The following is a 12,994-nucleotide window of genomic DNA, read 5'->3' on the forward strand; positions in this document are numbered from 1 at the left end:
ATAAAATTCTGTGTACTTGGATGGCATATTCCTAGTTTCTAGAATGGTGACAATTAAGTCTCAAGGGAAAAGGAGGGAGGATCCTTTTCTGTAGAAACTCAGTGGTCCTAGAAAAATACCTCAAAAGGGATGCGGACATTTGAAGATTTTCCAGTGAGAAAGTTGAGTCCCCACCAAGTGAGTTTCAAAGTACGAACAAACCCAAAAATCACTAGATTTTTGAAGATTGATCCAGCACTAATAACCGAGACCAAAACAGGATTGATAACAGAAAACCTGAAAATGAATGTTTTCAAAGGTAAGAAATCTATGTATCTATGAAGAAGGTACAGAATGCTTTAAAGAATAGATTTTGTAAATTAAATACAGCTCAAATTAAAAATTAGTTAAAACATTTGAAGTTTAAGGAGTATAAGAAAGATTAAAAAATCCAAAAGTATGGATTTTTTTTAAGAGGTCCACTCCAGATTGTCCAACATCTATTAGGAGTTTCTTAAAGGAAATGGAATAAAGCAAAGGATCAAGAAAATAATCAAGGATACTTGACACTCTTCACTTTGAAAGCACTCAGCGCAATGAATGCAGTGAATGGGAAAAGACCCATAATAAGGCATATTTTGTTTCAGGACATTAGGAGAAATGAGAAAGTCTAAAAAACGGGATTGGAATATGGAGAGTGGGCCCCTAAAATGAAGTGGGAATAAGAATGGTATCAAGTTTCTCAGTAGTGCTATGGGAAGCAATGACTTCTAAGTTTTGAGTGAAAATTATTTCTAAGAGTTCTATTCCCAGCAGAGGTACCAGTGTAGAATAAAGATACTTTCATATATTCCAAGTGTCAAAGATTTTTTTTGTCTTCTCTTTGTCCCTTTCTTGGTAAGTACTTGAATGACCTACTCCACCAAAATGGAGGAGTAAGCCATGCAAAAGAAAGATGAGATACAAACCAGAGCTTGTTATTTCTGGGATAAATGAAGAGAAATCCATAATGTCAGCTGTGCAGCAACGTTGAGCAGCCATTTCAGTACATAGAGGACTAGAAAGATGAAATAGTTTGGGGTAAGATTAATAAAATGAAAGAAAGGAACTGATAGATGATCTGATGGTAGCCAATAAACAATAGTCACAGTACTCCTAATCAGTCTTTCAGTGCCTCACCCTTAACCATATGCAAAAAACTAAGATAAAAAATTTGAGAAATGCGTTCAACATGAAACCAAGATGAAAAAAAAATTGGAGGAAACAATGTAGGGAACAGAAGAGTGTTAAAAGTCTAGTTATTCTTAATTGACATTGAATTCTTTGCACCCATACAACACTAACAAGAAAAAAGGACCTTTAGGAAATAAGAACTTTAAAAAATTTTAAATGGTCATGGATGGGGCTTTCCTCGTGGCACAGTGGTTGAGAGTCCGCCTGCAGATACGGCGGACACGGGTTCATGCCCTGGTCTGGGAAGATCCCACATGCCGCGGAGCGGCTGGGCCCGTGAGCCATAGCCGCTGAGCCTGCGCATCCGGAGCCTGTGCTCCGCAACGGGAGAGGCCACAACATTGAAAGGCCCGCGTATCGCAAAAAAAAAAAAAAGATCATGACGTTAAAAAATTGATTCTCGGACTTCCCTGGTGGTGCAGTGGTTAAGAATCTGCCTGCAGACGCAGGGGACACCGGTCCAAGTGCTGGTTGGGGAAGATCCTACATGCCATGGAGCAACTAAGCCTGTGCACCAGAACTACTGAGCCTGCGCTCTAGAGCCCGCAAGCTACAACTACTGAGCCCACGTGCCACAACTACTGAAGCCCGCATACCTGGAGCCCATGCTCTGCAACAAGAGAAGTCACAGCAGTGAGAAGCCCATGCACTGCAACGAAAAGTAGCCACTGCTCACTGCAACTAGAGAAAGCCCGTGCACAGCAAAAAAGACCCGACGCAGCCATAAATAAAAAAACTTAAAAAAATTGATTCTCTTTCAGATTTATTTCTGTCCTGACAGGATTTAAGGGAGACCCAAAGCATTCCTTATAAGACCTCCATGATCTGTCACACACTTTATCACCACAAACTGCCTAAGGAACCCATCCCAAGAAGGAAGCTATAATTGTAACTATACAACTTCTAGAGCTTTTCAAGACTAATCACATCGTGCTTTTTATCTGGCTTATCTAATTCATCCAATTCAAGACTCAAAGGTTATTTGACCTAAAACATAGAGTTTTAACCGTAAGAAACTAATTCCTAATCTGAGTCTTACTAACTGACCATTTCTCCACCTCCTTCCACCGTGCCCTAATTTTTAGAATTGTCATAAATAAAATTGAAGCTTGACTACTCCCTGAGCCCAGTGTTTCCCCCAGAGTCTCCTCAGTTGGTAGCTATACTTTTTTATGTTGACAATCATGTAATCTGTGAATAGAGGCAGTTATACTTCATTTTCAACCTGTCCTAATAATTATGTTAGCCATAGGTTTTTTATAGATGTTCTTTATTAAGTTAGGGAAATTTCCTTCTATTTATAAGCTTAATGGATGTTGAATTTTGTCATGCTTTTTCTACATTTATTGAGATAATCATGAGGCTTTTCTTAATTAGTCTGTTTAAATGGTGATTAATTTTCAAATGTTGCACCAGCTTTGCATTCTTGGAATGAACCCCACTTGGTCATGATGTATTATCCTTTTTATATGATGCTGGATTCAGTTTGCTAATATTTTGTTGAGAATTTTTGCACCTGTGATCATAAGGGATATTGGTTTTTAGTTTTCTTGTTACCTTTGGTTTTTGCTAATGGTGGCCTCATAAAATGAGTTGAGAGGGTTTTCTCCTCTTCCATTTTCTTTTTTTGTTTGTTTCTTGGGGTTTTCTTTGGCTGCATTGGGTCTTCATTGTTGCGCACGGGCTTTCTGTAGTTGAGGCGATTGGGGGCTACTCTTTGTTGCAGTGCACAGGCTTCTCATTGCAGAGCACGGGCTCTAGGCACGTGGGCTTCAGTAGTTGCAGCTCGTGGGCTGAGTAGCTGTGGTTCGCGGACTCTAGAGTGCAGGCTCAGTAGTTGGGGCACATGGGCTTAGTTGCTTCTTGGCTTGTGGGATCTTCCTGAACCAGGGTGCCTGTGTCCCCTGCTTTGTCAGGTGGATTCTTAACCACTGCGCCACCAGGGAAGTCCCTGCTCTTTTTTCTTAACATAGAATCTTAAAGTTCCTGATTTTAGAGCTTTCTTTTTTTTCTAATATAATCGCTTAATGCTTATATTAGAAAAAATATAAAGCACTGCTTTAGATACATCTCACAGATTTTACTGTTATATTTTCATTTTTTTCAGATTAAATTATTTTTTAAATTCTTTTGAGAGTTCCTCTTTGATCCAAGGGCTACTTAGATGATAGTATATTGTTTAATTCCAGATATTTGGTGGTTTCCCAGATATTTCTGTTATTTATTTCTAATTTAATTTTATTAGGATCCAATAATATGTTTTTTCAGATTTTTATTATTTTAAGTTTATTAAGATTTGCTCTATGGCATGGAACATATGGTCTGTTTTGGTGAGTGTTACATGCGTACTTGGAAAGAAGTATAACCTGACATGGTTGAGTGGAATATTCTGAATGTCACTTAATCAAGGTAGTTGAAAGTGTTGCTCAGGTCATCTATGTCCTTATTAATTTCCTGCCTACTTGTACTATCAATTACTGAGAGGAGTTTTGAAGTCTCCAACTATGTTGATGGATTTATGTATTTTTCTTTTCATATTTATTTTTGCCTTGTGTGTTTTGAAGTTCACTTGTTTTAAATGCATACACATTTAGTGTTGTTCTGTCTTGAGGAATTGACATCTGTTATTTTCCAGGGTCCCTCTTTATCTCTGATACAATTCCTAGTTGTTTTTTTTTTTTTTTTTTTTTTTTTTATCGGTATGCGGGCCCCTCACTGTTGTGGCCTCTCCCGTTGCGGAGCACAGGCTCCGGACGCGCAGGCTCAGCGGCCATGGCTCACGGGCCCAGCCGCTCCGCGGCATGTGGGATCTTCCCGGACCGGGGCACGAACCCATGTCCCCTGCATCGGCAGGCGGACTCTCAACCACTGCGCCACCAGGGAAGCCCCAGTTCCTAGTTTTGAAGTCTACTTTATCTGAAATTAATATAAACACTCCAGCAGGTAGTGTTTGCATGATACATCTTTCTCCATCCTTTTACTTTTAATATATCTGTGTCTTTGAGGTAGATTTCTTATCACTAGCATATATATAGTTGGATCTTGCTTTTTAATCCACTGTGACAATCTCATGTCTTTTAATTGGTGTGTTTTGACCATTTCCATCTAAAGTGATAACTTATATGGTTGATTTAAAATCTTCAGTAACTTTTTTTTATTTTTTGGCTGTGCCGCGCATATGTGAGATCCTAGTTCCCCCACCAGGGATTGAACCTGCGCCCCCAGCAGTGGAAGCGAGGAGTGTTAACCACTGCATGGTCTGGGAAGTCCGTTCAGTAACTGTCATTAATCCCATACCCCACATTCCTAAAGGTGAGACAGGTACACTCACTGGTATTCACCTTCTTCTTCACCCAGTTTAGATTCCATGGGTCATCACTATAATTATCCCCTTATCGTTTGCTTCCTGACCTTCCTTGCAATATTTCATCTCTGCATAGTCAGCTCCTATATATACCTGCATAGCTGTTTTTTACCTGGAGAAAAACAGTTGTGCTGTTACTGTGAACTGATAACCACTTTTCTGAAGTGGGCCTTTAGCACCTAGCTAAAATCTTATATCTCTCTGATCATTTCAGTCTTCCACTCTCTGAGGTGACTGTTGCACAGCTTACTTGCCTCAAATCTCCAACAGCTTCTAATTCCTGACAACTAATTAACTAATTTTTTTATATTGAGAGATAGAGCAAGGAGCACTAAATCTTTTCATTATCAAATTTATCTTCCTACCTGCATCTGGTGTTATATACTCTCTTCCTTCTCATCTATTTAAGGACTTTACTCCCATCTTTCTCCTGCATTGTTAATTTCTCTTTGTTTACTTTAACGTACAAACTGGGTATTACAGCAAGTCCCCGACATACAAACCTTCAAGTTGCGAATTTTCAAAGATGTGAACATGCATTCACACGTCCAGGCTTATAAGTTAGTTCACGTGTCTGGCGTCCTTTGTCACGTGTGTGCATCCTCTGCAAGTGGTTGTGTTTTTGTGTACTTTACAGTACTGTATAGAGTACAGTAGTACAGTATCTTTATTTCAAGCCCAGGATGTCTGGAAGCAAGCATAAAAGCAGCAGTGATGTAGCTGGTAACTACGGTACTTTTCAAGGTAGTGTACTGTAATATTAAAAATGTTTTCTTAGTTTTTGTGTTTGTTTTTTTTATGTATTATTTGTGTGGAAAGTATTTTTAAACCTGTTACAGTATAGTACTGTATAGCTGATTGTGTTAATTGGGTACCTCGTCTAACTTTGTTGGACTTAGGAACAAATTGGACTTATCAACGTGCTCTTGGAACAGAACTCGTTCATATGTAGCAGACTTACTCTATGTCTCCATCTTAAAGAGAAAAAGGAAGCCTTTATAGGCTCTTACCCCATCCAGTCTAGGAATTGAACTCATGCGTGCAACTCACCTGCGTGCTTTTAACCGTTATGTGGGACATTTCAAACTTAGGTTTAAAAACAGAATTCTGGGAATTCCCTGGTGGCCCAGTGGTTAGGACTCCATACTTCCACTGCAGGGGCCTGGGTTCTATCCCCGGTCAGGGAACTTAAGGTCCCGCAAGCTGTGCGGTGTGGCCAAAAAAAAGAAAAAAACAATCCTCTTCCCTCTCCATTACAACCCAGATCTGCTGCTTCCTTCATCTTTCCTTAGGTGGTTGAATGGTACATCATTTATCCAGTTGCTCAAGCAAAAACCTCCTAAATCATCCTTCATTCCTTTCTCTGCCTAATGGCCCATGTTCATTAGCAACTCTTATTAGCTCAACCTTTAAATATATTCTGGCTCTGATTTCCACTTACTGCCGTCTGCTACTTTCCTAACCAAGCCACTATCACATTTGCTTTGACTATTAAACTTGTAGGTGTCCCTACTTCCACTCTTGAACTCCTACAGTCCATCTGCTACACAGCAGCCAGATTGTTATTTTAAAGTAGTACTTACCTGCTCAGAATGGCTTAATTTAGAATAAAATCCATGTTCCTTACCATGTTCATAATATGACTCTATGTGACATTACCACTCCCTCTGCTCCTGACTACTCCTCCAACCTTATCCCTTTGTTTCCCTTGAGCATTCTATACTAGATGTACTAGCCTCTTGGTATTTGTCAAACACACCAGGCTTCTTGCAACCTCAGGTCTTTTGTATAGCCTGTTCTCTCTGCTTGGAATGCTTTTTCCCCAGATCCTCACGTCTTAATCATTTCATTTATGTTGCTGTTCTAATGTCAGGCCTTCCCTGACCATCCTAACTAAAACAGCTTTTACTTCCATTCATGTCTCCTCCTGCCTGCTTAATTTTTCTTTATGGTACTTTATGGCACTTACTATTAACCCACTTTTCAATTTTGTTCAACATGAGGATTGGGATTATCTTACTACTTTATCTCCAGTTAGCAGAACATTGCCTGGGACATAGAAGAATATAATAGGTCAGTCATCAGTAAGCACTTGTTGAATGAATGAATGAATAGAAATGTAATAGAGCAGCGGTCCCCAACCTTTTTGGCACCAGGGACTGGTTTCATTGAAGACAGTTTTTCCACTGGGGGTTGGGGGGTGGTTTCAGGATGATTCAAGCACATTGCATTTATCGTGTGCTCTATTTCTATTATTATTACATTGTAACATGCTTGTTAATGGCATTAACATGCTCATATATACAACTCCCCATAATGCAGAATCAGTGGGAGCCCTGAGCTTGTTTTCCTGCAACTAGATGGTCCCATCTGGGGGTGATGGGAGACAGTGACACCCGATGTGTGTTGCTTATGTCCAGTCTACTCCGTAAGATGCAGCTTAATTGTCACTTGCTACTCGCTGATAGGTTTTTTTTCTTTTTTTTTTTTGTGGTACGCGGGCCTCTCACTGTTGTGGCCTCTCCCGTTGCGGAGCACAGGCTCCAGACGCGCAGGCTCAGCGGCCATGGCTCACGGGCCCAGCCGCTCCGCGGCATGTGGGATCTTCCTCGACCGGGGCACGAACCCGCGTCCCCTGCATCGGCAGGCGGACTCTCAACCACTGCGCCACCAGGGAAGCCCTAAACTTTTTTTTTTTAACATTCAAATATTCAGAAATTTTACTTATACACACCATCTTAAGAAGTTGCTTGTAGATAGGCTGTAGCAAATTAGAGTATATCAAAAATAAAGATACTTGGGGTCAAAGAAACAGTGGAACTAATCCGGAAGAGTAATACAGGAAAGACCCATAATGACAGCACAAAAAGAAACCCTTTATTAGAGCAGGACAGAGGGCTTTGAGAGGACTTTTTGACTCTTAGAAAAAAAGACTTGATAAAATATTAGATATAGAGACAGATTGCCTTATTGCATAGCCTCATTTATTCTTTCCATGTGAGTGGAGCCCCTGATATTGCACAGTTCATGTCCCACGTGGATGAAGCAACTAGAAATGCACAAGAGGAAGACAAGTATAAACTCGAGTACAAAACCCACAGTAATAGGAATAGCTAATATTTTTTGGCTATATACTAAGTACCAGTATTTGTTCTATGTACTTTTACATGTATTAACTCTATTTAATCTGATTTTATTTTATTTATTTTTTAAAAAAATTTTTATTTTATTTATTTATTTTGGGCTGCATTGGGTCTTTGTTGCTGCGCGCGGGCTTTCTCTAGTTGCTGTGAGAAGGGGGGCTACTCTTCATTGTGGTGGCTTCTCTCGTTGTGGAGCACGGGCTCTGTGTGCGCGGCTTCAGTAGTTGTGGCTCTCGGGCTCTAGAGCACAGGCTGAGTAGTTGCAGTGCACGGGCTTAGTTGCTCTGTGTCATGTGGGATCTTCCCAGACAAGGGATTGAACCCGTGTTCCCTGCTTTGGCAGGCTGATTCTTAACAACTGTGCCACCAGGTAAGTCCCTAATCTGATTTTAAAACAACCTTGTAGATCCTGTGCTCATTTTACACATGAGGAAATGGCAGAAAGATAAAATAACTTCCTCAAAGTTAACACTGCTAAGAACTGCCTTATTCAGGGTTTGAACTCCAGTATGGGCTGCTATATAGCAATTAAACTACACAACTTGGTACTTTATGAGCAATATTTGCAAGGCAGTAAACACTGATAATCAATTTAACCAAATGTAGTGATAAATCTGAATTGCAAGATGAGGGGGATGGCTCTTAGAATGTCAGATTTTCATCTCAGAGCAGATTGTAGATATATCCAGAATTTATAAACTAAGAAATAGTATTCAAAGTACATTATTTTAAAATACGATGGCAAATATCCAAAGAAATGGCCGAGAAAGCTTATCTCTAAAGAGTAAAACCAGAGACTGAAAAAGGCTGGGCAAAAGACTGTTATTTTCACTATAAGCCTTTTGTTTCTTTAACTACCATTTATTTATTCTTTTCATAAAAATGTTTATATTAAAAGAACTTCTATTCCCACCCTATAGTAATGTTTCTCTACACATTGTACTTTCTGCCTCTGTGCATTTAAAATTACTGTTTCTTCTTTTGGATACGATTCTCTTCCTTTTCTATAAATTGAAATCTTATCCATCAAGTCCACCCCTAAATGCCACCTCACATCTCCCATAGGACTTTGTAAGCGTTCTAGTACTTATGTACCTCCTACCTTACATCCTTGTTAGTTGTTGACCCAAGTGATTGTAAACTCTTTTTTTTTTTTGCCAAGCTGCACGGCTTGTGGAATCTTATTTCCCCGATCAGGGATTTGAACCCAGGGCCACAGCAGTGAAAGCGCTGAGTCCTAACCACAGGACTGCAAGGGAACTCCCTGTAAACTCCTTTTTTTTTTTTATTGTAAACTCCTTAAACACGATCTTGTTACTCTCATGACATAAAATAGGCGCTCAGTGAATGTCAAATGAATTGACTTATGTGTGTACTGAAGAAATAAATATCAAGAGGAGCAGAGGAAACGGAACTAAGGAGGCACCATCAGCAACATTAAAGGCATCAGAAAGATGGAGCAGATTTGAGCTGGTCATTTCATACGGACAATATTTTCGACATTTTGTTGTTTTCTTGCAATCTCTGAGCAGTTCTGATCATATGATAGGATTAACAGCTAGTCTAGAAGTTACAGTGGTGAGCTAAAACTTCAGAAGTTTGGCTGTTTAAAATAATTACCAAGTAGAGTCAGGTGAAGGTTTGCTTTTCTTCGAAGATACGATAAACTTGTGCGCAGATACTTCTTTGTGACAAAAGGAGAAATGCCAGTAGGGAGAGAGAAATTGAAGATGTTGGGGAGATGGAAAATACTATCTTTTTTGTGGGAAGAGTGGTCTACAGAATATGTGTGGATTCTATAATCAAGAAATACATTGGGGGGCCTCCGTGGTGGCGCAATGGTTGAGAGTCCGCCTGCCGATGCAGGGGACACGGGTTCGTGCCCCGGTCTGGGAAGATCCCACATGCTGCGGAGCGGCTGGGCCCGTGAGCCGTGGCTGCTGAGCCTGCGTGTCTGGAGCCTGTGCTCCGCAACGGGAGAAGCCACAACAGTGAGAGGCCTGCATACCGCAAAAAAAAAAAAGAAATACATTGGATGTAAAATGTTTTATTACTCTTTTGAAGGAATTATTGTCTAGAGTGTAGATTGCTGTAAATATACCCTGTAGGAAGTAGGGAGAGTCATAGAGATCTTTTAGGCAATCCCTCTCATTTTTACTGGTGAGAAACTCAAGTTGAGATGTGACTTGCCTAAGGTTCATATATACATTATTAATAAATCATGTAGCTGGAATTAAGACTACCTCCAAATCCATGTTCTTTATACCTTCCAACCCAGTCTGAAATACCCTGTCTCCCTGCTGATTAAATCCCTTTTTAACTAAATGTCACTTTTCTGAAACTTTCCCTCTTACATCTCTCTGAACTCCCTCTCATTCAGACACAGTAAATTTTTTCAGAATGCTTATACTTCTTTGTGTAAACTTTTATTATAGCACACATCACACTGTATTAGCACAGTTTTTTTTCATCTCAGTCTTTTCCTCCTTAATGGTTAGAGTCATGTCTTTTTTACCTGTAACCCTAGCACAGAGATTGGCACAGTTGTGGAGCGCAGGCTCCGGACGCGCAATACAGGAAAGACCCATAATAACAGCACAAAAAGAAACCCTTTATTAGAGCAGGACAGAGGGCTTTGAGAGGACTTTTTGACTCTTAGAAAAAAAGACTTGATAAAATATTAGATATAGAGACAGATTGCCTTATTGCATAACCTCATTTATTCTTTCCACGTGAGTGGAGCCCCTGATATTGCACAGTTCATGTCCCACATGGATGAAGCAACTAGAAATGCACAAGAGGAAGTGCATTATTTTTTAACACCTTTTATTCTACAAAATTATTTCCAGTAATCATTGAAATAATAATAAAACTGAAAATTTTCTTTTATTGAACTTCATATATGTATAATCGTTTAAAATTCTAGAGTAAGAGGAAAAGTAATAGATTAATAGTTTTAATTTACATTAATATATTTTTTGAGATAAAGGAAGAACCTACATATTAGTCTGATGTACAATGAATATTGCAATCTTTATTTTTTGAGTCTTCTCCAAATTTATTGTCAAAATTGATCTTTCTGTGTTAATGTTCAGAAAAGATTATACCCAGATTTGTCATTTATCCTTACTCATAGATGAGTGAAGAACACTTTTTGTTTTAAATTTGAAAAGTATTGAATGAAGCAACTTGCAACAAATTATAGGAAAAGTCTTAAACATAAGGATAGTGTGTCAGAAATTCATAAAGTCCCATATCACAGAATATTCCAGAAATAGCAATACTGTCAGTGTTTTTGCTTTTCAGGGTTGATTGTAGTGACTTCAATAGAAAAAAAATTCAAACAAAAACTCCAAGTTGTCATGTAGAATGGCAAATTTGCAATATTTGAAGTTTAGTTTCTTTATTTGATTATTTTAAATCTAGGGGCTTCAGGCTTCTGCCTTCTGCCTAGAATGTAGAAAACTGTGAAGAGGGTAGTTCCCACCCTAACAAGAACAGGCAGATAATCCACAAAGTCATAACTTTTCTTCAACCCATCAGAGAACTGAAGTAACCCAATGGCCTGAAATCTAAAGAAAGGTGCCTGAGACACAAGGGGAGTGTTATGCCTACGTGTAGGCGCTTCTACACTGTCCTCCATCGGCACTCACAAGGAACACTTGGTACCGGTGGAGACCAGAGATAAGACTTTCTTGGTAGTTCAGGCCTGGGGGAGGTGAGCAGTTGCTGCTATGGAAAAGAAACCAAGCCCTGCCTGAACTCATCTCTGCCAGGTAAAAAAAAAGCAGTATCTGCTTGAGAAGGAGAGCAACCTTTCACCGCAGAGTACAGGTGAAGACCAAATGAGGCTGGAAAAAGAAAAAGAAAAAAATCCCTGTCCCATGGGGAAGAGGAGGAAAACTATCCTGGAGCCAGGCCATTAGAGCCTCCTACTGCTGAGAGGGGGTCAGGATCATTGAGGAAGCCCCACCCCTTAAATGTTTTCCTGCCTGCTGACCCAGTTTCTGGTGAGGCCTCTTCCTGGATTGTAGATCGCCACCTCTTGCTCTGTCCTCACATGGCCTTTCCTCAGTTAGTGCAGGTGGAGAGAGAGTGTACAAGTTCTCTGGTTTCTCATCTTATAAGGATGAGAAGCAATGCCAAGCAATGCCAAAAGCAATGCCAGAAGCAATGCCAAAAATAATATCATAGAACTGGTCCTGTGAAGATACAGCCTCCACTGCCAATGCCTGAGGCACCCCAGCCAGCCTATAGCACTGATACCACCAATTCTGGGCGTTGGATACTGCTGCCCTCCATTTCTAGGGTGGAATGGTCCCCATTCTGTAGTGCCACAGTCCACATCTCAAAAGCAGGTTATAGGTGTTTGGTTGATAGCATCCAGGTCATATGTCTGAGCCCTTGGTGCAAGGGAGGCTAGGAAAGTAAGTGTTGGTGTTTTCAGCTTCTACGGAGGGAAATGGGCTCTGCCTCGTGGGGTGTCAGTTGTGGGGTGGGGGTTCCCCAAACCCAAAAAGGGCATTCAGTATGCTGACTGTCTGAAAAATGATGAGGTTTTACTTGTAAATGTGGCCTCTTTGGGGCTGAACGGTATGGAAATGTGAGGAAGTGGAAACTTTCTCCCTGGTTCAAGAAAGATTGATTAACAGAAGTGGAGTGGTTGGCCCAGAACCTGGAAAACAGATGCAGCAAGCAAGAATGAAGCATCGATCGCTGCCCGAGGATGTTCTGGCCATAGCTGGGGCTGCCAGTCTGCTTGAATGGTGACAACAGCTGTGAGCATGTAAGCATTCCTATGGCCAGGCATTCTGTGAGGTTTTCTCCGTATATTACCCTCATGACTATGAAGCAGTTATTATTTTACAGGTGAGAAACCTGAGTTGTGAAAGGGCCTGTGAGATTTCCAAGATCTCACAGTGCCAGGTACATCAGAGCAGAGGTAGGTTCTGCAGGCAGTTGCAGCTAATAGAGGCTGATCGTGAAGATGACCCAGCCAACTCTTCTTGTAGAGTCTACACTTCCCAGACCTCATTCAACTCAGCTTCCCACAGAGACTTCCCAAGCAGAGAGAAGGAAATAATCAGTCATTGTGAACATGCTGGCCTCTGGTTTACACATAGTCTTTTGTGTAAATAAAAGACTATGTTTAATAGTCTTTGGTTAATAAGGCCAGTCCCATGGAAAAAAACTGTTTCCAGACCCTCCTAACTGAGAACAGGAGTAACCCCAGCAAGTAACCCTCTGAGAAATGGAGCTCACTGATGGGAAGGTG

The 12,994-nt window shown here is 40.4% G+C and overlaps 2 protein-coding genes across 2 annotated transcripts in view; both read left to right on the plus strand.

Moving 5' to 3' along the window:
• Positions 1-12,994, plus strand: part of LOC307185216 (SCAN domain-containing protein 3-like) — a 546,171-nt gene that overhangs the window by 419,972 nt on the left and 113,205 nt on the right. The window lies entirely within an intron of this gene.
• UBE2K (ubiquitin conjugating enzyme E2 K) overlaps positions 1-12,994 on the plus strand; it is a 104,970-nt gene that overhangs the window by 86,410 nt on the left and 5,566 nt on the right. The gene's annotated exons all lie outside the window — the stretch shown is intronic.

The sequence above is a fragment of the Stenella coeruleoalba genome (assembly GCF_951394435.1).
Source record: "Stenella coeruleoalba genome assembly, chromosome: 4".
Lineage (NCBI taxonomy): Eukaryota > Metazoa > Chordata > Mammalia > Artiodactyla > Delphinidae > Stenella > Stenella coeruleoalba.